At 31.3% G+C, this 24,050-nt stretch overlaps 1 pseudogene; it reads right to left on the reverse strand.

Moving 5' to 3' along the window:
• Positions 1 to 2,624: 2,624 nt before the first annotated feature.
• LOC134282543 (uncharacterized) lies at positions 2,625 to 22,615 on the reverse strand (annotated as a pseudogene).
• Positions 22,616 to 24,050: the final 1,435 nt, after the last annotated feature.

Below are 24,050 nucleotides of genomic sequence, written 5' to 3' on the forward strand. Positions count from 1 at the left end.
ATAGAATGGCTCTGTTTTCTGTGATAGGCCTCCTCTCAATCATCTCAGTATTGGTAACTTCATTATGAGAATCTTTCTACCTTACCTTTAACTCTGCATCCTTGAATACCCTTTACCGAAAAGTTGAAAATATTTTTGGGGAAAACTTCTACACTGAGTTCAAAGTTTATTATCTTTCCAATCCTACGAAGAAATCCAAATAATATCACTTGAGATTGGGTTTCATTATTACTTGATTTGTTTTGCATCAGAAATATACTTTCCTTGGAAGAAAACATGCTTTTTTCTCTTTTTTTTAACAGTACTAAGTTACCGTATAATGAAAGTTTGTTTTGATTGGTAGCAATGTTTACCTGAGGCAGTGCAATAAGTAGACATGCATACTTAAAGCAACGAATGAGAAAGAGTTCTAAAAGATCTCACTCAAAAAAAATGAGAGAATATAATTTAGCGAGACCAGAAAGGATCAAAATGTATGTTTGTTCCCGTTTTGCACAAATTTGAAAATTTATGTAGGAAATTGTGTGCAAGTCAAATCTAGATAACATCACTTAATTCCTATAGCGGAGTTACAGGGGCCATTAGTGCCAACATTTTTATACAATGTATAATGAATCGCTATACATACATGTACAAGCATGTGGGAAAAATAGTCATACATACTTTCAATCATAAATGAATTTGAAAATCACGAGAATCATAACACTCAGAGTAAATTAAAAAAAACAAAACAAAGTTAAACTATTATCATGAAATAAAGAAGATTACAAACAAGTTCAATAGTACAATGTACATTCAAACAATACAAATCATGCGCAAAGCAAACACGGACCTCTAATACATCTTAGATGGGATCATATGACATGAAGTGATGAACATCATATGCTAATCTTCAGCTTGTTCCTGTTATTTTTCTGTTTCCACGACTTCTACAGGTACAGATGCATTTCACACTTATTGTTCTATACCTTATTATCAAATGTGTGCAAATCAGGATCAAACCATTTAAAACCAAAACAATTTTCACACATATTCTTTATATCCATTTATCAAATGTGTAAAAATAAAGATTTTGATGTACATGAATATAATAAAAAATAGGTGTGAAGTCTGATATGATATCAATTAAAATTTGCTTCCTGCTTATCATTCATATTTATCTGTTCGGAGTTTGTAAAAAAAAAAAATAATAATAAATTACTGATTCAGAATATTTTTGTCTCAGACAGATTTCCTTTTTTCTATCATTAATGAAACATGGAGATAACGATCAGTTTTCAAAATCAAAAGTTCATAAAACAATACAAAATAGAAGCAGAGCAAACACGGCCCTCCAATACATCAGACATGGGATCAGGTGCCGTGGAGGAGTGAGCATCCCCTGCTGACCGTCAACCCGCCATGTTCTCCCTCTCATGATCGGGAAATAACGGGAAAATCCGTCGTCAATTAAGTGTATAAATAATGGACTAACAATTAGCATGAAAACGTCAGTCAGCATTTGACTCAATGATAAATTGTATTTGCTGACAAGGTCATTGTATCGACCATAGAACTTACGAAATGTAAGTAATGTCATCAACTTGTTTGTCAGTAATTTACCTCGTTCTAGAAAATGTTCATAAGTAGAGGATGCTCTTGCGTATTGAGTCAACTGAGATACATTAACTTTGTACGCAGGTGATGAAGGTATATTGCTGCATAAGTAAGGGAAGTTGACGATAGAAAAGTTAAAATTATCACATTTATCATGGAGCTTGGTTGTTTGATTACCATTTACATCTTTTTCAAGTAAAATATCCAAATATGAAACAGATGTGTTAGACTCTGTGGTAAACGATTACAACAAAAAGTACATGTACATATTTTGAATCATGAAATGAACTTGAAAGTCATAATATTAGGCCAAAATGATTTTCAAACATAAAAACTATAAAAATAAATTCGATGTTCTGTGGTTCAAAATAGATTTTAAACGTCGTGAATTTTGACTCTCTCTCTCTCTCTCCCTCTCTCTCTCTTTGCAGAAAAGGATATTTTATCCATTGAGATTAAGCACATTATCAAATATTACTTCTGCTAATTTGTGCAGATCTTTGAATAGAAGCAATATTTAACCAGTTACATCTTACCAAAAGAACATTCTCATAACATGTGAAGAAAGAAAGCTGCAAATTCTTTTCCACTGTTAACGAGGCTCTTCATGATTTATTATCTGCAATATCACTTTCCCTGATTTATATTTTACACATACCACCCCTACATATAAGTGAGCTTTAAAATAAAACTTCAACAAAGATAAACATTTCATTTCATTTATTTGGTGATTTTTTTTCACTTTCTATATTGTGGACAATTACGTTTGAAATCTCACTTAACGGTGTATTAATGATATGGAATTACGTAAGATTTCATAGTGTAAATAAAAAAGAAAAAAATAATGAAATTGGATCACACAACAACGAAGACATAATTATCCTCAAATAAATGTAACAAATAAATAATTAGATTCACAATAACACTTTAAATGTCTTCTTGAAGTCATTTAGTTGTTGATATATGCAGAAGAGACCACTGTTTGTCCAACTACAACATTTACAACAAAAAATTGAAAAGAAGGGAAAAGAAGCATAAGTATACGTAGAAAAGGTGTAGAGGCATAAAACTGAATTCAGTATCAAGTATATTCCATTGGCCTCAGATTCTTATCACACTTCTTCTTCATTCTCTGTGTCAAAGTTCTTTTGCATCATACGTTCAAACTCTAAAACAAATGAAAAACACCGTAACATTCTCTGAAAAATGGAAGACCTACTTATAAAGTTGTAAATATGTAAATATAATAATCAGACTAACTTCTGTAAAGAGATGCAGCATTAAGATAAAATGAAGACGTTAAATCAAGAACGTTTTTTAACTTAAAAGGAAGCAATACACTTTAAAAAGAATTTCAGTACATATATTCTATATACACTGAATAATAATGTTCCGAATGTTTAAAAAAAATTAACGATAATGATGAGTCATTCATCTTTCTAAATAATGCTTTTTTTAAAAGAACATGCGATTTAAGTAAAAATGCATCATTTATTTTTCTCCCTTCCCTGGTCTTTTGCGTGGAAAAGAAAAAATACGTAGACTTATTTGGGTACGATCGTATATCATAATTACTTTTACAGAAAAACACATTCAAGGAAAATCACGGCATACATATAATTGAATTCAAAATGCGTCTAAGGTTTTGCGAAAGAAATATTGTTTTTAGTTTTAGAATACTTATACTGTAAATCATTTTATTCGCGAGAACTTTATTTTCCTGTAATTACGAGAGACAGTGTGCTTGCAAAAATTTCTCTCGCATTTTGAGTATTGCTTAAGATTATATAAAGCAGTAACCGCGATTCTTAAAAAAAATATTTAGCTAATAAAGAGTATATGTTCATTTCCCAAAAATTAAGTTTCGCGAAAATTGAGTATTCCTCGGTATATTTGTGATACCTGCGTAATTAATTCTTCCATCTCCGTCTAAGTCAGCTTCCTCCATCATTTCGTCGATATCTGAGTCCTCCAACTCGTGCCCTACCAGGTTCTCCATCCCCATCTTCAGTTCCTTCCAGTCAATAAAACCGTTCTTGTCCACATCAAATGTTTTAAACATATCGTTGACCTCTCCCACTGCAGCCGTCTTCAGTGTCATCAAGTTCATAAACTCGTTCATGTCCAAATGGCCATTTTCTGATAAAGCAACATATGATTATCCTTAAAAGAATTTTTTTTAAATCGATTTTTATCTCCTTTGACCTTGATATCTTTAATATGATTTTTCATGTGTGTGTCAGGGTATGTCAGATTTACATGTATCAAATTATCTTACGCATATGCAAAACGTCATTTTTGAAAAATTCCAATCAAAGGTGTAAGAAAAACAGCCGAGGTTCAGTTTCAAAATTTTCATAAGAAACGATCTTGAAATCATTTCAACAATTTCTTTTGCTTGTTGTCCAGTGCTATTGAGGCAGCATCAAAACACACATTAAGCCAGTTCACGTGAAGAAATCCATAAACCTGACTCCATCCATTTTTTTTGGAAACACGTAGAACCGTGACACAGTTTTATTACATTCAGTCATAACTAAATATTTCTTCCTTATCATTTTAATTGTTTCTTAATATTTATAAATTTGCATGACCTATAACTTAATTGACCTTGCTTCAAATTAAGTTATTTTGATATGTGGAGAAAAGTCTCAAAACAAATTCATTTTAAAGTAGAATATAACACTTTAATATTTCAAAAGTTTATTTATCAAATTGCAGAAGCTCATTCTCGTTAGCATTGTATTTTTTTTTCGCATTACGCATTGAACTACGTACATGTAGGTTTAATTATTAATTGCACCATAGGACTGGCGGTAAATTCAGATTTTACTTTGATGTTGCTGTGGTGTATTTGTCAGAAGAACCACAGTTTTTAAGTCACGCCCACAATTTGGCATCAAGCCATAATACCATTCGTAACTACTCGGCCATTTTCCGAAAGAGTTATTTATCGTTCACGGAAATGGCCGAGTAGTTACGATTGGCCATAATACAACAAGACCTTGACTGATGAATGAATGATGTTAATTTCAAAACCTTGGCAATAGCTGATAAATGAGTTTAGTCAACATTTTTAAAATTCAAGAATAGTAAGGACATTAATTTGTCTACATTCGCTCCATACTTTACTAAGCATATCCTGTTGTACATTCTATCTCTGATTACCTTAATTCTTATTCTTGTCTCCAAATAGTAATTTCACATTAAACATGTTTAAGGTCCCCTTTTTTCACTTGACACAGGCGTCGGAATCAGGGGGGGGGGTCCTCCAACTCGTGGGGCTCCCCCCACTTCTTTGCAAAGATAGATAATATATAGGCATTTAAAATTGGGGTTTACTTTTTCTTGTTGGTTAACCCCCCCTTTCAATTTGCTTCCGATGTCTATGCTTGCAGTACCATTTCCGATGCCTGTGCTTGCAGTACCATTTCCGATGCCTGTGCTTGCAGTACCATTCAAACTTTCATTAAAATGTCAGAAATCATTTCGTGGTTTTTGTACATTGATCGCTATAAATGAAAAGTTCAATCGGCGATGTTTTCCATTGAACCCCCCCCCCCTCAAAAAAATAAAATCGATCTTCGAAAGGAATAACAGCCAAAAATAAAATAGTTTACGATTGCTGCCTCTGTTCCTGACAAAAATCAAGCGCTCTGTCTAAGCTGCAACATCTTGACAGGTACCCAATAATGACAAATCATTCCGATTTTTTTTTTTTTTTTTTTTTTTGATCGACGATACCCCAGACGCAAAATACAATCCGTTCGGATGGAGAAAGGTATTTATACAGACTCCGGACCATGGATTGACAGGATGAAGTGGGCGGTGCTAACTATCAACCAGCTTTTCTCTCATTGGTCCTCTGGTACAAGTAACTTACACAATAGATATTAATTGGTTAATGGTAAATATTTCACAGTTTTTAATTCAAGGGGCGGAGCCCATTCTTTAAAAACTGTATTTGTATTTACCATTAACCAATTAATATCTATAGTGTAATTATTAAATGTTAAGAATACAAACCATCCTCATCAACGGTCAAAATCAGGTCACGAATTTCCACTTCACTTGGATTGTGACCCAGTTTCCGCAGGGCGATCCCTAGTTCACGCTCTGACAAAAACCCATCCCCATCCTCATCAGCTTCATAGAAAGCATCTGTAACATGGAATTGATCAATTGTACATATATGTCTACAAAAGATTTAGGTTTGAAGAATCACCTTGATGTAGAATCATACCTTTGTAGACTTCTTGAGCAAAATTATCCGTCTATCAAAATAAAAGAAATATATTAGAAGAAGGATATAATATCCAAACATATTATATGCACATTTCAATAAATAGAAAATATTAATTATTTTATACCTTTTATATTTCTTTTTCAAAATATTCAATAGAAATTTTCAATGTACACATCTAAGTAATTTTATTGCATAGAACTTAGTACTTGTGAGTTCACGCTCTGAAAGTACGATGTTTGTGAGTACCCATAATTTTTTCAAATTGTTTGATATTTTTTCATATATATAATTAATAAAGTTGTTTTTTTTATATAAAAAGTCCTCTTGAAACTTTCGTTAAGAGTCAGATAGAAATCTCGCTATTTAATGATATTCTTATCGAGAACAATGTAAGATCAGTTTATCAGAGAGAGAGAGAGAGAGAGAGAGAGAGAGAGAGAGAGAGAATACATTATAAACATGTTTTGTAATTTTATTCATACCCTTTAAATCTGCTATAATAATTTTTAAATTTTCTGATCATGGACACAATCTATGTCTATCACTTGCAGTTTGATACGCCAATTTGATGTGGTTATATAAAAATCGTCCAGCCATGCTAAGAAGAAGGTACAGTTTCAATACAAATTAAGCCCTATATTTTTCTAAAATATGAAAATGATAAAAGAAATCAGAATTCATTCTTTCTGATTCAAAGGAATTCTCTGCAGTAAGAATACACAAGTGTTTTTTTTTTCATATGACCTCTTAAATGCTAATTGTGACGTCATTAACTTGTGCATTTTCCCGTATTTCCTGAAAAAAAAACTTTAGACGACATTAATTTTCAGTGGAATTTTCTTTCAGAAAACATATTCTGCCACCGTCGCCCGGAAAGATTTTGAGATAGGTGATTTTTCATAGAAGTTTACACAATATATCCAAAAATTAAAGTGGGCGGCGGTGGCAGACACTATTTTCTAAAGGAGAATTAGCAGAGAAATGAGTCATTTTGAGGCTTTTTTGCATTAAACTTAAAAATGTACCAAATTAATGACGTCATATTTCCAGAAAGGTCCTTCTTCATGCCATATTCTCTAATGATTTATCATATTCATCTACTTAACTATTGTCAAAGTCAATTTCATAACTTTTTAAGAACATTAATTTTTTAGGGCACAATAAAGCTCAAACCGTACCTTCTTCTTAAGATGTTAAAAAATGACAGAAGCCCGTTTTTGATACCAGGGTCACATTGTACTCTTCGATTTTTTTACTCTAAAACTTCAAATATTGTTTCAAAAGCCTTAAAGTACATGTAAATCTAAACATTAGAGTTTATCATTGTGTGGTGTGTTCAAATTCCGAGAACGAGTATACCGTATGCAACGACGTCCTGTGTCGCAGTAGTGAGTTTGTTTCTTTGTTGTTGAACGTCCTTCTCGGGAAGTTTTCACTCAGACGGACACACTACCACTTGTCGGCGGTTATGATGCAAATGCGATTCCCTTTCGATACATGTTGGCTTACTTTTTTAATAAGTTACGATTTCATTTACATTTTTTAAAATTAATTCAAATAATAAGCAATCAGTATATTAGTTATTATTCGTGTACTTCAATATCATAGCTTAAATTCAGCCACCATATTTACTGTCGTTAACCAATTTTAATTTTATTTTGTCAATCTTTATTTGAAATGCTTCATACCATTTTAATAGCATTAAGACATCAGGTAAGATGTACTATTGTCTAGAATTGTTATATATCATAGATAAATTGCCTAAAAATTATGTAGAAAAGCGATTATTTCAGTGTGCATTTAATAGGCATTATCATGGTAGAAAATATAATTACATAATGATTGAATAAAAGATTTTTGTAAATTGACACTTATACTGTATATTGGCGTGTTTTTTATATAAAAGAAGTCATCAGGGGTTAAGGTAAACAACATTTAACACTACATTGGTGGTGACGCATCACACAACAGGTTTCGGGTGTCTATTTCAAAATGGATACCATGCATGAAACCCCCGGAGGTAGGGCGGGGCCACAATCACAGAATCAGTACAGATAAAACAGAATAAACTGTATAGACAATGTACTTGAGGAAGAGTATAGTTAAAGTACATAGTCGTAAAGTACGTATTTTAATCAATAGTATGCATCAATTTCATATCGTTATAAATGATCAAATCACCTTTTTGAAATTGATGTTAAATGAACACTGGTAAAATATTCAAAATGAAAATGAATTCAAATTACCATACCTATACTGGATTCATAAATTTCATAACAAAAACCTGGCAAACAAAGATTTAGCATAAAAGCGGAATCCAGTATATGTAATACCAAGCCTTTTTCTTTGCCCCTCGTCAAAATACCTGTAGTATGGACAGTGAAAAAGAAACTTTTATGAGCATTCGAATTGTGGATAGGGATCATCAAAAATTCAAAGGAACTTTAAGAACATTTGAAATCACGAAAAAAGATTCCAAAATCCATCACATCAAGATTTATGACGCTTCAACACTATTTAGCTCACCTGAGCCAAAGGCTCAAGTGAGCTTTTCTGATCAAAATTTGTCCGTTGTCTGTCGTTGTTGTCGTTGTCGTCGTAGTCGTTGTTGTTGTTGTCGTTGTAAACTTTTCACATTTTCATCTTCTTCTCAAGAACCACCGGGCCAATTTCAACCAAACTTGCTACAAAGTATCCTTGGGTAAAGGGGATTCAATTTTGTTCAAATGAAGGGCCACGCCCTTTTCCAAGAGGAGATAATTATGAATTAGAGAAAAATTAATGGCATTTTTAAAAAATCTTCTTCTCAAGAATCACTGGGCCAGGAAAGATGAAACTCCTGTGGAATCATTCCCAGGTAGTGTAGATTCAAGTTTGTTCAAATCATGACCCCCGGGGGTAGGGTGGGGCCAAATGGCCGATAAAAGTTTTACATAGGAATATATAGGGAAACCTTTTAAAATCTTCTTTTCAAGTTCTTCAAAGCCATGCTTAGTGATATTTATAGGGAATCATCCTCAGGTAGTGTAGATTCTAGTTTGTTCAAATCATGACCCCCGGGGAGAGGGTGTTAAAATTCAAGCCCCCCCCCCCCCACACCTCAGGAAACTTTCAGTTCTGATCTGATATGTGCTTTTTCCTAGCCAATTGCTCAGGTGAGCAATGTGGCCCCTGGGCCTCTTGTTACAACTATTTCTTTTGATAACATAAACAACAGCTTTTTAGGTAAAATCGAACTCGAAAATTAACCTTGTCATTGGTATTGTACAAAATTATTTTGCCAAAACATTCTGATTGTACATACAATGTACATACTCTGAAGCTGATATTAAGACTTTTGATGTTTTGATAGATAATAACTACATGTATGTGGTGTTATGAGATCTAGTCTCAGGATCATGAAACAGACTTAGACTTAAGTCAAGTTTTTAATCGCCTGAAAGATGTTTATTAATTACTAAGCGAATCTCTACTTTTGCAGTTAACAACACTTTTGTAAATCAATATTAAAAAGTATTTTAATTTTTGTCTAATCAAAATTCTAGTACAGCATGAATATTTTCACTTAAGCTTAAGATGTTTCATGATCCTGGGGCCAGATTTTTCGGATAACAGAGACAAAATTGCGCTCCGTGATGTCCTTAATATTTCTATACTCAACTTCTCTTACTTGTATAGTAGACTGGCCTGCCTGTCTGATATCCGATATACAGCGTACAGTAAAGACAGGCAATACCAATCTAACTTGTATAGCTATATTCCTTAAACACGTGTAGATGGAGATTATGTCTCACAGTTGATTCGATAAGCAAGAGGATGTTCTACGCGTTCGATGTATATTTGACTCGAGACAACCTTCTAACAAAAAAACTTGATTAAACGAGCATATCGACAGTTTTGTTCAAGTTTTTTTTTTTGCAAATTCTACGGTCGATATGATGACCTTTATATCAAATAAAGTATATTTTGTAGACGAATGCTGATAACGTTTTTCATACAAACTGTTAGGCAAATATTTTCACACTGAATATTATCTACCGTATATAACGGACTTTTCCGTTTCCCAATCATTACAAGGATCACACAGCACCTCTTTGGCACCTTAAATTATCTCTGCTGATGTTTATAACTATAGAGGTCCTTGTTTGCTTTGCTCCTGGTTTGCATTGTTTCAGTGGACTTTTGAGAATAATTTGTGTTGGCTATCTTCTTATTTCATCTAGTCTAATGACATTACTTGAATATTGAACTTTTATTTAGATTTTTTTTTATTTCGAATCTTTATTTTCAAATAAATCCTAATTGTTTTGTAGTTTATGAAGTATGTATTTAAATGTGACCTTATTTCTGCTTTCTGTTGATCAATTTTCGAAATATGAACGAACTATGTTTTATGAAAGCAATAGTGGTGAGATTGATCATAGAGGAAAGATGATCTTTTTGTTATTCTTAACAACATGACTAAGCGCATATAATGCAAATATACTCTCCTAAAACTAGTTAATAAAAAGGGGTTTAGTCGAGTTTTAATTTGTTGGCTGTGAGATCTAAGATGAGGATGGACAAATGTTTCTAGGTTTCCTTCATATCATTGTACAGATATTTTAGTCGATAATTTTTAAAAAATAAAGTCTTCTCTAAGTAATATCAAATTTGTATTAATTGAATTATTTGAATTAAACGTCTTGATTTTCTTTATTTGGCATCATATATAGAATGAAATATATGGAAATAACGAACAATATTCAAAGTAAAATGTCCATTAAACAATACAAATCAGGAGCAGAGCATTAAACACATTTCTATCCTCCAAAACATCAGAGGTGGGATTAGGTGTCATAGAGGATTGAGCATCCCCAGATCACACCCACGCACTGTGTGCTCCTTGCCATGATAGGTAAATAAAAGAAAAACCCTTTGACAGTTAAGAATGTAAATAATGGTCTAACAATAAAAACGAAATACATAAAGCATTTGACTTAATAATATGATGTATTTTCTGACAAGGTCATTTTATCGACCATCATAACATCTGTAAAAAATGAGCTCCTGTTCAACAGTTTGAACTCAAAGCTTCATCCATTATTGCCTTCTCAAGAAAGAATACGTTCAATCCTCTATGTTTACTTCTCCCCCAAAAGTTAGTTTTGAAAGCAACACTAAAATGCACTGCCTATCAGTATATTTATGGTGTTAATGTTTTCGAAAAACTCGAAAGAACTTATTAGAAAATATGAAATAGTTTCCCCTCGAACAAATGTAATCGTTTAATTTTACGACTATTTATGCAATTATACTTCATCATAAATCTAGGAGTAATCATACAGATGCGGCTAGTATTCTTTATTTAGTTTTTTGAGACAAGGCTTTTGCACAAATTGTGCTTCTCTATTTTTAATGCAAAATTTATGCAAAATATTAGGAAAAAAGAAAACCGTTGCTGAGACTTTCAATGTAAATATATCGACGACTAATTTTTAATTAACAGTTAATATCTCATTAAAGTACACGAAAGGTAGGTATCCATCACTTTTACGTACTCAGAAAAGTAAGATGTAGACAAAAGGGAATCAATGATTGTTTGGCATTACGTAAGACAGGTTAATAAGGGAAAACTCGGTTGACTAATACAAAAATCACAAGAGCTCACTACTTACGGTTTCTACACGTTCTTCCTGTTGATTCAGAAATGATAATTTAATTTAAAAATTCAAGGACATATGAGAATGGAAATCGGTTAACATAAGAGAAAAGAAAACTAATTCATTTCATTTGTTAAAAATAATATTAAAAAAACAAATATGACTTTTCTTGAATATCACAAATATCAAATGAATTCTCAGTAGGTGGAATTAATTTATGCTTGTTGAATATTGATATTTTGAAATAATGTGTAATAATATACAGGTAAAAATTCAATATAAATGTAATACCTCTTTTGATCCAAGGTTAAAAAGCGATATAGTACAAAGATTACTTTTCAATATGTATTAACATTTTTATCTGCAACTGTTATGCAAATGTCATTTTTTTGAGCACTCAGAATATTGAGATAGAGAGAACATATTAGAACTTATTAGAAAATATGAAATAATTCCTCGAACAAATGTAATCGTTTAATTTTATGACTATTTATGCAGTTATACATCATCATAAATTTAGGAATAATCATACAGATGCGGCTAGTAGTCTTCATTTAGTTTTTTGAGACAAGGTTTGGGCACCAATTGTGCTTCTCTATTTTTAATGCAAAATTTTTGCAAGATACAAATCAGGAGCAGAGCATTAAACACATTTCTATCGTCAAAAACATCAGAGGTGAAATTAGGTGTCATAGAGGATTGAGCATCCCCAGATCACACCCACGCACTGTGTGCTCCTTGCCATGATAGGTAAATAAAAGAAAAACCCTTTGACAGTTAAGTATGTAAATAATGGCCTAACAATAAAAATGAAATACATGAAGCATTTGACTTTATAATATGATGTATTTTCTGACATGGTCATTTTATCGACCATCGTAACATTTGTAAACATTGAGCTCCTGTTCAACAGTTTGAACTCAAAGCTTCATCCATTATTGCCTTCTCAAGAAAGAAATCGTTCAATCCTCTATGTTTACTTCTCCCCAAGAAAGTAAGTTTTGAAATAAACACTAAAAATGCACTGTCTATCAGTATATTTATGGTTTTATTTTTCGAAAAACTCGAAAGAACTTAGTAGAAAATATGAAATAAACAAACAAATGTAATCGTTTAATTTTACGACTATTTATGCAATTATACATCATCATAAATTTAGGAATAATCATACAGATGCGGCTAGTATTCTTGATTTAGTTTTTTGAGACAAGGTTTGGGCACCAATTGTGCTTCTCTATTTTTATGCAAAATATTATTAAAAAAGAAAACCATTGCTGAGACCTTCAATGTAAACATATCGATGACTAATTTTTAATTAACAGTTAATATCTCATTTAAATACACAAAAGGTAGGTATCCATCACTTTTACACACTCAGAAAAGCAAGATGTAGACAAAAGGGAATCAATGATTGTTTGGCATTACGTAATATATGTAAATAAGGGAAAATTCGGTTGACTAATACAAAAATCACAAGAGCTCACTACTTACGGTTTCTACACGTTCTTCCTAATGAATCAGGAATGATAATTTAATTCAAAAATTCAAGGACATATGAGAAAAGAAAACTAATTCATTTCATTTGTTAAAAATAATATTAACAAAACAAATATGACCTTTCTTAAATATCACAAATATCAAATGAATTCTCAAAAGGTGAGATTAATTTATGCTTGTTGAATATTGATATCCTTTGAAATAATGTGTAATAATAAACAGGTAGAAATTCAATATAAATGTCATACCTCTTTTGATCCAAGGTTAAAAAGCGATATAGTACAAAGATTACTTTTCAATATTTATTAACATTTTTATCTGCAAATGTTATGCAAATGTCATGTTTTGCGCACTCAGAATATTGGGATAGAGACAAAAGTTATTAATTTGGGCATGGAATTAAATATGTTAATAAAGGAGAAATTCGAAAGAGGAAATAAAACGACTAATTAAACTCGGCCAAGCTTATTACTTACGGTTTCTACACGCTCTTCCTGTTTATTTAATAATAACATAAATATGAAGAAAAACGTTGATTTGATTTTTAATGCAATAAAAACATTTCAATGTTTATGATAAATTAAAATAAAGTAAAAATAAAGTAACTTACATTTCTTAAATATCCCGAATATCAAATGAATTCTCAAAAAGTAGAATTAAGTCAGTGGAATATTGAGATACTTTGAAAAATTGCTTAAAAGTTATTTATATGTATGACCCAGTTTTACATGTAGAAATCCAATAAAAATGTAATACCTCTTTTGAACCCGAGTTAAAGCACACTTACTGGCGTGATAAAAAGATTAATGTCAATATTTTCTAAAGGTTTTTATCTGCAAATATTAAAGCTCAACGACATTCTTCGCCAGAAACATTTTTTTTCTCAGTATTTTTTTTTTTGGTTGATTTAAGAATCAACTTCCATAAACACATGATCATATTGCATATTCCTGATAAAAAAAATAAAAATTTAGAATACTTTATTTAAAAAAAAATGATGAAAGTCATATCTTAAAATGAAGAATTTTGATAGTTTGTATATATTTTTAAAGTCAAGAATGCATACAAAATAAATGCCATCTCTAGAGTCGATTACCATCATGGATCTTTTTAGGGTAGGTACATGCAACTTCATCCAAAACCAACTTGAAATCTTATACATAACTTTTGGCCCTGTATGATTTCATTGGTTGGATATTTTGAAAATATGAATCTAAACAATGTATTAAACAAGAGCCAAATTGGTTTCATTATTTGTTTTTCAAACACAATTAATATGATGGCCAGAAAACCTGTACATAGAGAATTACTGAAAAAAATGAAGATATCCTTCGTCGTTGACATTATGTTTTAATTTATGAGGATCGAGTTTGAAACGTTTATAGGAATCATATTCTTCCTTCGTGTTTTATAATTTTTGTTGTGATAAGATAGCTGAATTTTTACCAGATAAATATACAAATTTAATAAGAAAATTAAAATAATACAAAAGCATGAAAACGATTTTGCCTTTCTTCATTACATACGTTTTCACTGTAAGCATTCCAGTTGACCATAAGAGAGAAAACCCTTTATTTTGTAATCTTTCCGTTCGTCAACATTTTTGTGCAACATTAACGCCCTTTTTTTTCAAATTTGAAATTGACAGTGTTCTAAAATATTTTATGACCTTAGCAGGTATTCTCTGATTGCGTCAGTTTCCTTTGCAAATTATTCAATGCCGTGGAAGTTCAAAGGAATGGTAATATTAGCAATTCAATAATAAAAAAATGTTCCAAATATTTGTGCTACATCTAAATCAAATGGATTTATAACAAAACAGCAAAAACTTACCATCTCCACAACTCTATCATACCGTGGTATAGAAGACTTTGTGGTAGACTGAAGGAAAGTAGGTCGGTGGTATTAAGGTTGTACTGAAACTAATTCGGCTTAATCTGTGTTTTATAATGTGGGACAATATTTGAATTTAAACACAAAGCAATTCTTTCAAACAATCGATATTAACACTACGGAATGTGTTTTTAATGGATCAATGTGACAAAAAAATTAAACAGCACCACAAAAAATTACCTATATTATACTCAAAGGGTAGGTACATGTATATACTATATATTATCCCTGAAGAACAATAAAGCAAAATATCTCTCTATAATGAACGTGATGACTTTAACTTTACTATCGTCAAATTCCCTTACTTAAGCGGCAATATACCTTCCTCACCTGCATACGGAGTTTATGTATCTCAGTTGATTCGATACGCAAGAGCATGCTCTACGTATAAACAATTTCTAAAACGAGGTAAATTATTGTCAAACAAGTTGATGAAACAAAAATATCAGCAGTCTCGTTTAAAGTCATCATTTTGTAAATTCTATGGTCGATGTCAGCAAGTACAATTTATCATTGAGTGAATGCTCACTGACATTTTTCATACTAATTGTTAGTCCGTTATTTGTACACTGAATTGACGACGGAGATTTTAGCTCACCTGAGCCGGAGGTTCAAGTGGGCTTTTCTGATCACATTTTGTCCGGCGTCCGTCTGTCCATCTAGCTCTCTGTGTGTCCGTCTGTAAACTATTCACATTTTCGACTACTTACTAAGAACCACTGGACCAATTTCAACCAAACTTTCCACAGAGTATCCTTGGGTAAAGGGGATTCAAATTTGTTCAAATGAAGGGTCACGCCCAATTTCAAGGGGAGATAATTAAAAATTACTGAAAAATTAATGGCAATTTTCAAAAATCTTCTCAAGAACCACTGTGCCAGGAAAGTTGAAATTTATGTGAAAACATCCTCAGGTAGTGTAGATTCAAGTTAGTTTTACATAGGAATATATTGGAAAAATCTTTAAAAATCTTCTCCTTGAGAAGAGAAAAGCCATGATTGGCTAGTTTTTATATGGAAGCATCATCAGGTAGTGTAGATTCAAAATTGTTCAAATCATGACCCCTGGGATAGGGCGGGGCCACAATGGACGATCAAAGTTTTACATAGGAATATATAGGAAAAATCTTTAAAAATCTTCTTCTTGAGAACAGCAAAGCCATGATTGGTCATATTTATATGGAAGCATCCTTAGTTAGTGTAGATTCAAGATTGTTCAAATCATGACCCCCGGGGGAAGGGCGATGCCACAATGGACGAACAAAGTTTTGCATAGGAGTTTATAGGAAAAATCTTATCAAGAACAGCAAAGTCATGATTTGTCTTGTTTATATGGAAGCATCTTCAGGTAGTTTAGATACATATTTGTTAGTCAAAAGAATATGTAAGCATCCTTAACTAGTGTAGATTCAAGTTAACATAGATACAAGTTTGTTCAAATCATACACCCCCCCCCCTTTTTAGGATCTGGACCGCTTAGGCATTTACTGAATTGATTTTTTCCTAGCCACAGTGCTCAGGTAGCGATGTGGCCCATGGGCCTCTTGTTTGTTATTTCCCGATCATGACAAGGAGCACATGGCGAGTGCGACATGTCGGCAGGGAATGCTCACTCCTCCATTGCACCTGATACCACCTCTGATGTTTTGGAGGTCTGTGTTTGCTCTGCTACTATTTTGTATTGTTTTTTGAACTTTTGGTATTGAATACTTCGTTGTCTCCATATGTTTTCTACCAGGTATCTTAAATCAGAAATCGCGCAATATTTAGAAGCTTAAATTCACAGGACACAGCAAACGATATACTGTAGTATTGGTCTATGTAATAAGATTTGATGGTTTGTTTAAGTTTCATATAACATGTTAATATCTAGCTTGTAAAACATTGTTCGACTATATGTCAGTTACAATGAGAGAAAAAAACTTTTATATACATGTAGTTTCTACATTTACCTACCCCAAACTTGATTCTGCTTTGGATCAACGAAGAATTACTAATTTTGAAAATATTTTTTACGATATAGTTTTTTAAGTAATATACGCTATAACTTGCGCCAGTTTAAAATACGGTTGTAAATTTATATATTTTGTTAACCAATAAAAGTTACGAATATACTATAAATTACACCACTAAATTTAAACGCATTATAAAGTTATCAAATTATAATTATTTATAACCCTGCTAGGAGAGAAATGGCTATTTTAAATAAATTCATCACGTGACGCCGTCGCTACTTTTAGATTGATAAACAAACATGGCGTCAAGAAAACAAGGTAAACCGCTTGAGATACAACTCACTTTTGACATGGATGGCAAGCGTCTTACTCTTGATGATACTTATCATTTAATGTAATCAGTATCAACCATCTACTCTGTTATGACGCATTTTAACCTTTTATTAATAATCGATGTCAAAATGCAACATTCCTCGTTGTCTGTGATTTCCCGTGGACATGTGTGTCTATATATAGGCCTGCTGTTTACGCACTTCCTTCATCAATATTCATGAAAAGACTGAATTCTTAATTGCAGATATTGCTTAATTGTTTTGTTATTACAACGACTTCTATAGTAAAAATTTTATGGAAAATATCATTTTTTCATTGCACTTCATATGTTTCAAATCATTTAATCATTTTGTTTTCATATGGCATGTATTACTTTAAGTTTCCCGAAAATCCTAAAATCTGTGTTACAAACAAAGGCGGAAATGAATTTACAAAATTATCAAAGACTGAGTCTAAATTTTATGGAAAATATTATTTTTTCATTACACTTCATATGGTTGAAATCATTTAATCAATTTGTTTTACACAAAAATCGGCATTCATATGGCATGTATTACTTTAAGTTTCCCGAAAATCCTAAAATCTGTATTACAAACAAAGGCGGAAATGAATAATTTACAAAATTATCAAAGACTGAGTCTAAATTCCACTTATATACACTGGCCAACTTTACGTGTTCATATATTTACGAATTCAAAATTCTGCACCCTTCATTGTATTCACTTATATTTAAGTAAATAGCAGTATTCATTAATTAGCATGTCGTTCTCTGCGCTAAAGCCGCTAAATATGAAACCCGTTATTTAGAGTTATAGACATTGTGATTTCTTGTTTTATTCTTTAAATTAAATCAGTTTTTAAGAGCCTTGTTTCTGAGGGAGTGATAAAGGCAATGAAATGCTTCATCACTATTACATAGCACTTACATTATAAATTGCTTTCTAATCATTTTTTTATATTATTGAAATACAAACCCTGGAAACATATTAATAAATGAATGCTAAGTATGAAACAATATTGGATTATATATTATTAATAAGGAACCTAGCAGATAAAGTAATAAGACCACTGAGAAAACAACATCATATTTGCCTCATGGACAGAAAACTACTGCATTGTAACAGATAAAATCACGCAAGACAGGTGCATATGTAACCTGCATATATATGTGTTATTATATGATATGCATTAACAATATTTTAAGGCTTGTTCACTTGTAGTTTACTTACCCCCCCCCCCCCCCCCCCCCAAAGAAACAATACTATGTCCATATATGAACATTTCGGCAAAAAATACCTTACCCACAGATTGCAAAATACAGAGCGTTTTTGCCTTCAACTGAAGAAAAACTTAAGATTCACAAAAAAATTATGAAATTTTATTGTTAAAGATTTACAAATTATGTTATGTGCGATTATTTATGTACAAAATGATACGAAATAAAAATTAAAAAAAAACTTTTAAAAGCGCACCAATAATTGATTCATTCTTTCGTCAATATTTTCACAAAATCTGAAATAAAATAAAACTGAAATAAAAATCGAAGATATCTTGCGTAAAAAACAACAGAGCTATCAGAACTATTGGATACGTATCTAAATTACAAGGAACAAAGATTCAAACATTTTCGTTACTAGGCATTGTAACATGCAGAGATTTTCTCAGTCTTTATAGTGACGATTTATTTTAATAACACCCTAAAATATGCTAATTTTCCAATAAAAAATGTAAAATTTCAGGCTGTACAGAAAATATTTTACGTTGTCATATACACTATACTAAACATATAAAAGAACGTTTAAATTTTTTAAAAGCTTGAAAGGAAGGTTACAGATCTTCCCTTGTTATCATTATATTTTGTTTTATGAAGAAAAAACATTCTTTTTTATTTCTTAAAAAAAACCTGAATTCATATCAGTAAAAGATAGGCAGCTTTCTTAACTTGAAAAGATCTTCATCAGTTCGAGATTTTGTGAAAGCAAACAAATGAATAACAATTATTTCATTTTCATATAATTAGGTTGTTATTATGTTTCATCAAAATTAGCACCAGATGAGGTAAACCTTTTTTCTTTTTGTTTCTTCAAGAGAAGGATAAAATACACAAAATATTTTTGTATGAGTTATAATAAAAGAATTAAATGACACCAAATCCCTACATAGAATTCATGATTATAATGTTTAATTTACGTCAATCAATCTATATTACATTGTTATTTTTGTTACCAAAATCAATGGAGAATCTAGAAATTCTCATCTTTAAACCTGACTAATTCTTACCTTTATACCTGACTTTTCCATTTTTACCGATTCCTGTCATTGTGACCATTTCGTCCACGTCACTTTGTGATAGCTTTTCTCCAAGGGTAGTCATTACAGACCGAAATTCTTCCATTGTTATGTATCCCTTCTTTTCCTCGTCAAATATCTAAGAAAACAATTAAATCTTTTTTTACCTATCGTATTTTTCTTGATGAAATCAACACAAGCGCCTTTAAAACCTATGCTGTATACTAGTATGCAAGATTTTATGTTTTTAATATATTAAAAATAATGGACTTTTGAAACAAATATGGCACAATACAGTTCTAAATGCAATAATCCTTATATTTCTCCCACCCTGTTTATCCCAATGAATCGCAAGGATACATCTGTAGTTCTTTACCTCGAACGCTTCTATCAATTCCTTTGGCGAATCTATTGGTTGATTCATCCTATTGGCCATCAGTACAAAACTCTTCAAATTCAATCTCTCCGCTTCCTGAATATAAAACAAAAACAACTAAAAAGAATACATTGGTCAGTTTACATCGATTAATGAAAGTGTTAAGTGTTTTTAATTTTTTGTGAGGTTAAACATAACTTTTCTCGATTATGTTAAGTCCGTTGAATTCATTATAAGAGCTCTGCTATAATCTCATGACGATTTAATTACAACTTATACTAAGCAGGTGTATTTAACTATAATACAAAGGAAGTGGACTGTGATTTTATCTCCGACAGCAATATACATTCAGATAACGCATAAAGGATTAATTCTATGTAGAGATAAGAATAATCATTATTTCAAAGGTTTAAAGCTCCACTGAATAAAAAAGTTATCTTATCAAGATTATAAATGAGATGTGGGTCTTTATAGATGTTTAAAATGATTGGTTTGGGGGAAAAACATGGTAACACCTGTTTCAAAATGAAGTGCATTAAGAATAATTAAGAATAATGCTTAGAAAACAAAATAATTTCATGTTCGTTTGCATTTATCAAAACTTAATGTCATAACACGGTCATTAATAATAATCAATTATTATCAATTATTTAGTAGTTTATTTCATGTTATATTTTTGTATTTATCACATCTTGATTTGATTTGAACATATTTTATTATGTAACAATTACATGAATGGATTGGGCAGCAGGCATAGCCTATATATAAGCCCTCTCCATAGGTACAAGGTTAATTAATACACATATAGTAACAGGTTCATATATCACCGATAAGTTATATATAACTAACACAAATTTGAATGGATTATGGGAGACAGAAAAAATACATAAGAGTGAAAAGAGAAAAGGAAAAAAAACAACAAATGAATACCGGTTTATAAATGTGGAAATGAGAGGAAAAAATCGAAAAATGAGAATTACAGCAATTTATAAACATACAATGAATGTGTATTTGATTTAGGCAAGAACTGGAATAAATATTTCATAGTTTTACTTCATTTATGAAACCTTTTGGTTTGTGATATATATTTATGAACAACTATCAAACAATTTCATATTTTTAGCATAAGAAATATTACTATCACCAAATAAAAGATTTAGGGATATAGAATGTTGCAGGTCTATACTAGATATACAATTTAAAAGAGTATTTCTTTGCTCAACATGGGCATTCAAAGAAAAAATGATATGAATTTTCTGTATGAAAATCACAGTTTTCATATTTTGAACTATCACTAATATAATCTTTCAGTAAATCATCATTTAAACTACTAGCATTATTTCTTAGCTGACAATGAATAATATTTTGACTACGATTTCCATGATTAAAAAGATTATTAGGTGTTCTACAATGAGTCTTTTAATGGCATTAGTGAAAGAAGATAGTGTTGGTAAACTTCTAATATGGTATGGTAAACTATTCCATAATTTGATTGTAGATGGGAAATAACTATTCATATATGATGTGGTCCTCGTTGAGGAATAAGAAAAGTAAGACCATCATTGTTTCTTAATGAATATGGGGTTTGGGGTGGAATACAAGGTCCTAAAAGATCTTGAAAGTATTGTGGCGCTAACCCATACACGATTTTGTAAAATAATAATTTATGTATTATCACATCTTGCTCTAATGAAACTACTTTCTTTCGATTATCATTTCTCTAGCTAGTACTAGTGTTGTATTTTAAATTTTTAATTCATAATAGTCAAAAATACTAGCTTTTGGTAAATTAATATTCTTTTTTAAAATTATAAAGGATTTAAGTAAGTTTTTAAATTGCAAATCAAACTACAAGGTCAAGCGATAAAAAAGTACTTAAAGATGGGTATTGTCCCACATAATCCAAATGTGAAATAAGAAAGTATGTGCACCTCCTGCCATAAGATGAGGCGAGGTAAAAAAAAATTCCCAAAAGTAGGTAAGCCTCAAAGGTAAAGGAATAAGAAAATCCTAGCATTAAAATTCTAATGTATTGTTAAAGTACTAGATAAATGAAAATAGATAAAATATTTGGAACTCAATGAAAGGTCTTGTCAAAAGAAATATAAATGTTAATATAAAAGATATCTTCAACCAATCAAAAGTGCCGACAGGCAAGATTTAAGTTTTTTGTGGAATAATAGACGAACAGATATACAGACAGACAGATGGACGGACAGGTCAAAAGCTATTCCTCAGAATCTTCTATTCGGGGGAATGATATAGAAAATCATCTTGCTTAAAATGTCTATGGATATAAAACTACTAACCATCTTCGTCAACTTCCGCTATCATTTGTCGCAGTTCCTCCTCTGAAGGTTCTTGACCTAATTGTCTCATTACCGTCCCAAGTTCCTCGCAGTTCACTGTGCCATCTCCATCCCTATCGAAAAGGAGAAAGGTTTCCCGAAGTTCTGTAAAAATATAGAATGTTAATATACCCTTTTTAACAGACTTTTCTCCAATTTCCAAACGAAAAGAATTGTAAATCTTAATCATCGTCTTTAGAAATTCCAAATCTTTTTAATTGTTTTTGCATTAACAGCAAGTATAGAAGACTGCATGACTTTTTATTTAACAAAATATTGTTGCATTACCACTTACCTGCAATTTGTTCAGGTGTAAGAGAGTCCTGAAAAACGAATAATATTTTAAACGATGAAAATGCAATAATTTGAGCAATTAGAAGGGGAATTTTATACCTTAACTTTCTTTTTCATTCGACTTTGAGCCCTGTACGTCATGTTTAACTTCAGAACAACAAGTAAAAATAAACCTTTATAAAAATCGTGGACAATAGGCTTATATCCCATCAGTTTATTGCATTCATTGAACGTGAACTCTCGATCCTAAAGTTTAAGATCCTTTGTCAAAACACAAATTTCTATGGGTGTCATCTTTATTCTTTTGAAATTGCGACACGTATAAATGTAAAAAAAAAAGTGAAAACGTTGTAGAATCTAATAGCGATTAAGAGTTATAAAATTTCTTATCAAAATATTTATACAGATTTAATATGCATAAAATTACTTACCATGCTAGGAATATCGGGGACAAATCTTTTTATGTTCTCTCATTTCACGACAGTGGCCAAGAATTGTTTTCCTCTATCGATTTAATGTCAATAAAAAAAACCAAACGTCGCTAAAATATTTCACAGTCCAACAGGTTCACTAAAGTGAGGTTGTTATTTTAGCATTATCTTACAGGATTTAAATAACTCATGGAGATTTTTTTTATTTCACTAACGGCACTCTGGCGATATATGATAGACAACTTGTCGCTCCGACCATATCGTCTTACTGTAAGTTTTTTTCAATGTACACTAAGAGGTTTCCAAACCCGGACTATCATAAATAAAACAGTTTATTTAATTGTTGCAATTAACAGATCGTCCTCTTAAGTGGTGAATGTGCACAGGTGCATTTAAATTTGATTTAAATTAGGGAAAGCTCTTTGGGTAAGAGCTATAACATAATCTTAAGTCAAGGAGCATATCAAAAATTTTCTATTAAACAAATGACATTAAGTAACATTTTCGCATCTTTTATGTACGTAAGTTCTATGGTTAATACAATGACTTTGTCAGCAAATACAATTTATTATTAAGTCAAATTCTGACTGACGTTATTCATATTTATAGTTCAGCAGTATTATATATACACTGAATTTTCGACGGATTTTTATGTTATTTCCCGATCATTACAAGGAACACACGGTGTGGGTGACATGTCGGCATGAACTGCTGACTCCTCCATGGCACCTGATTCCACCTCTGATTTCTTTGGATGACCGTATTTGCTCTGCTCCAATTTTGTATAGTTTAATGGACTTTTAAACTTGAATACATTTCGCTATCTCCCTATATTTCACCCTTCACTTGCATAATGTTTTAAAAATGAAAACAAGCCATTCATCTATAATTGTTTATTCAAATCAATGTCCAAATTATTATTTTGACGTTATATGCTTCACAAAGTCTGAAAGATAAAAAATATCAAGATAAAATTTGTTATGGAAAGTTTGAGTTACGTCTCTTTGGTCGTTTAAATACACAAAATACAAGATTCGTGTCCCCCGCTTAGGGAAAAAAGATGAAAAAAAAATGTATACATATATACTGAAGCAAATAAAATACATGTATGTCAATATGCATATAAAGATTTGATTGCTTATTCTTTATTA

This window comes from Saccostrea cucullata, unplaced genomic scaffold, assembly GCF_032062105.1.
Source record: "Saccostrea cucullata isolate Sc308-1 unplaced genomic scaffold, CSIRO_AGI_Scuc_v1 ctg297, whole genome shotgun sequence".
In the NCBI taxonomy this organism is placed as follows: Eukaryota; Metazoa; Mollusca; class Bivalvia; order Ostreida; family Ostreidae; genus Saccostrea; species Saccostrea cuccullata.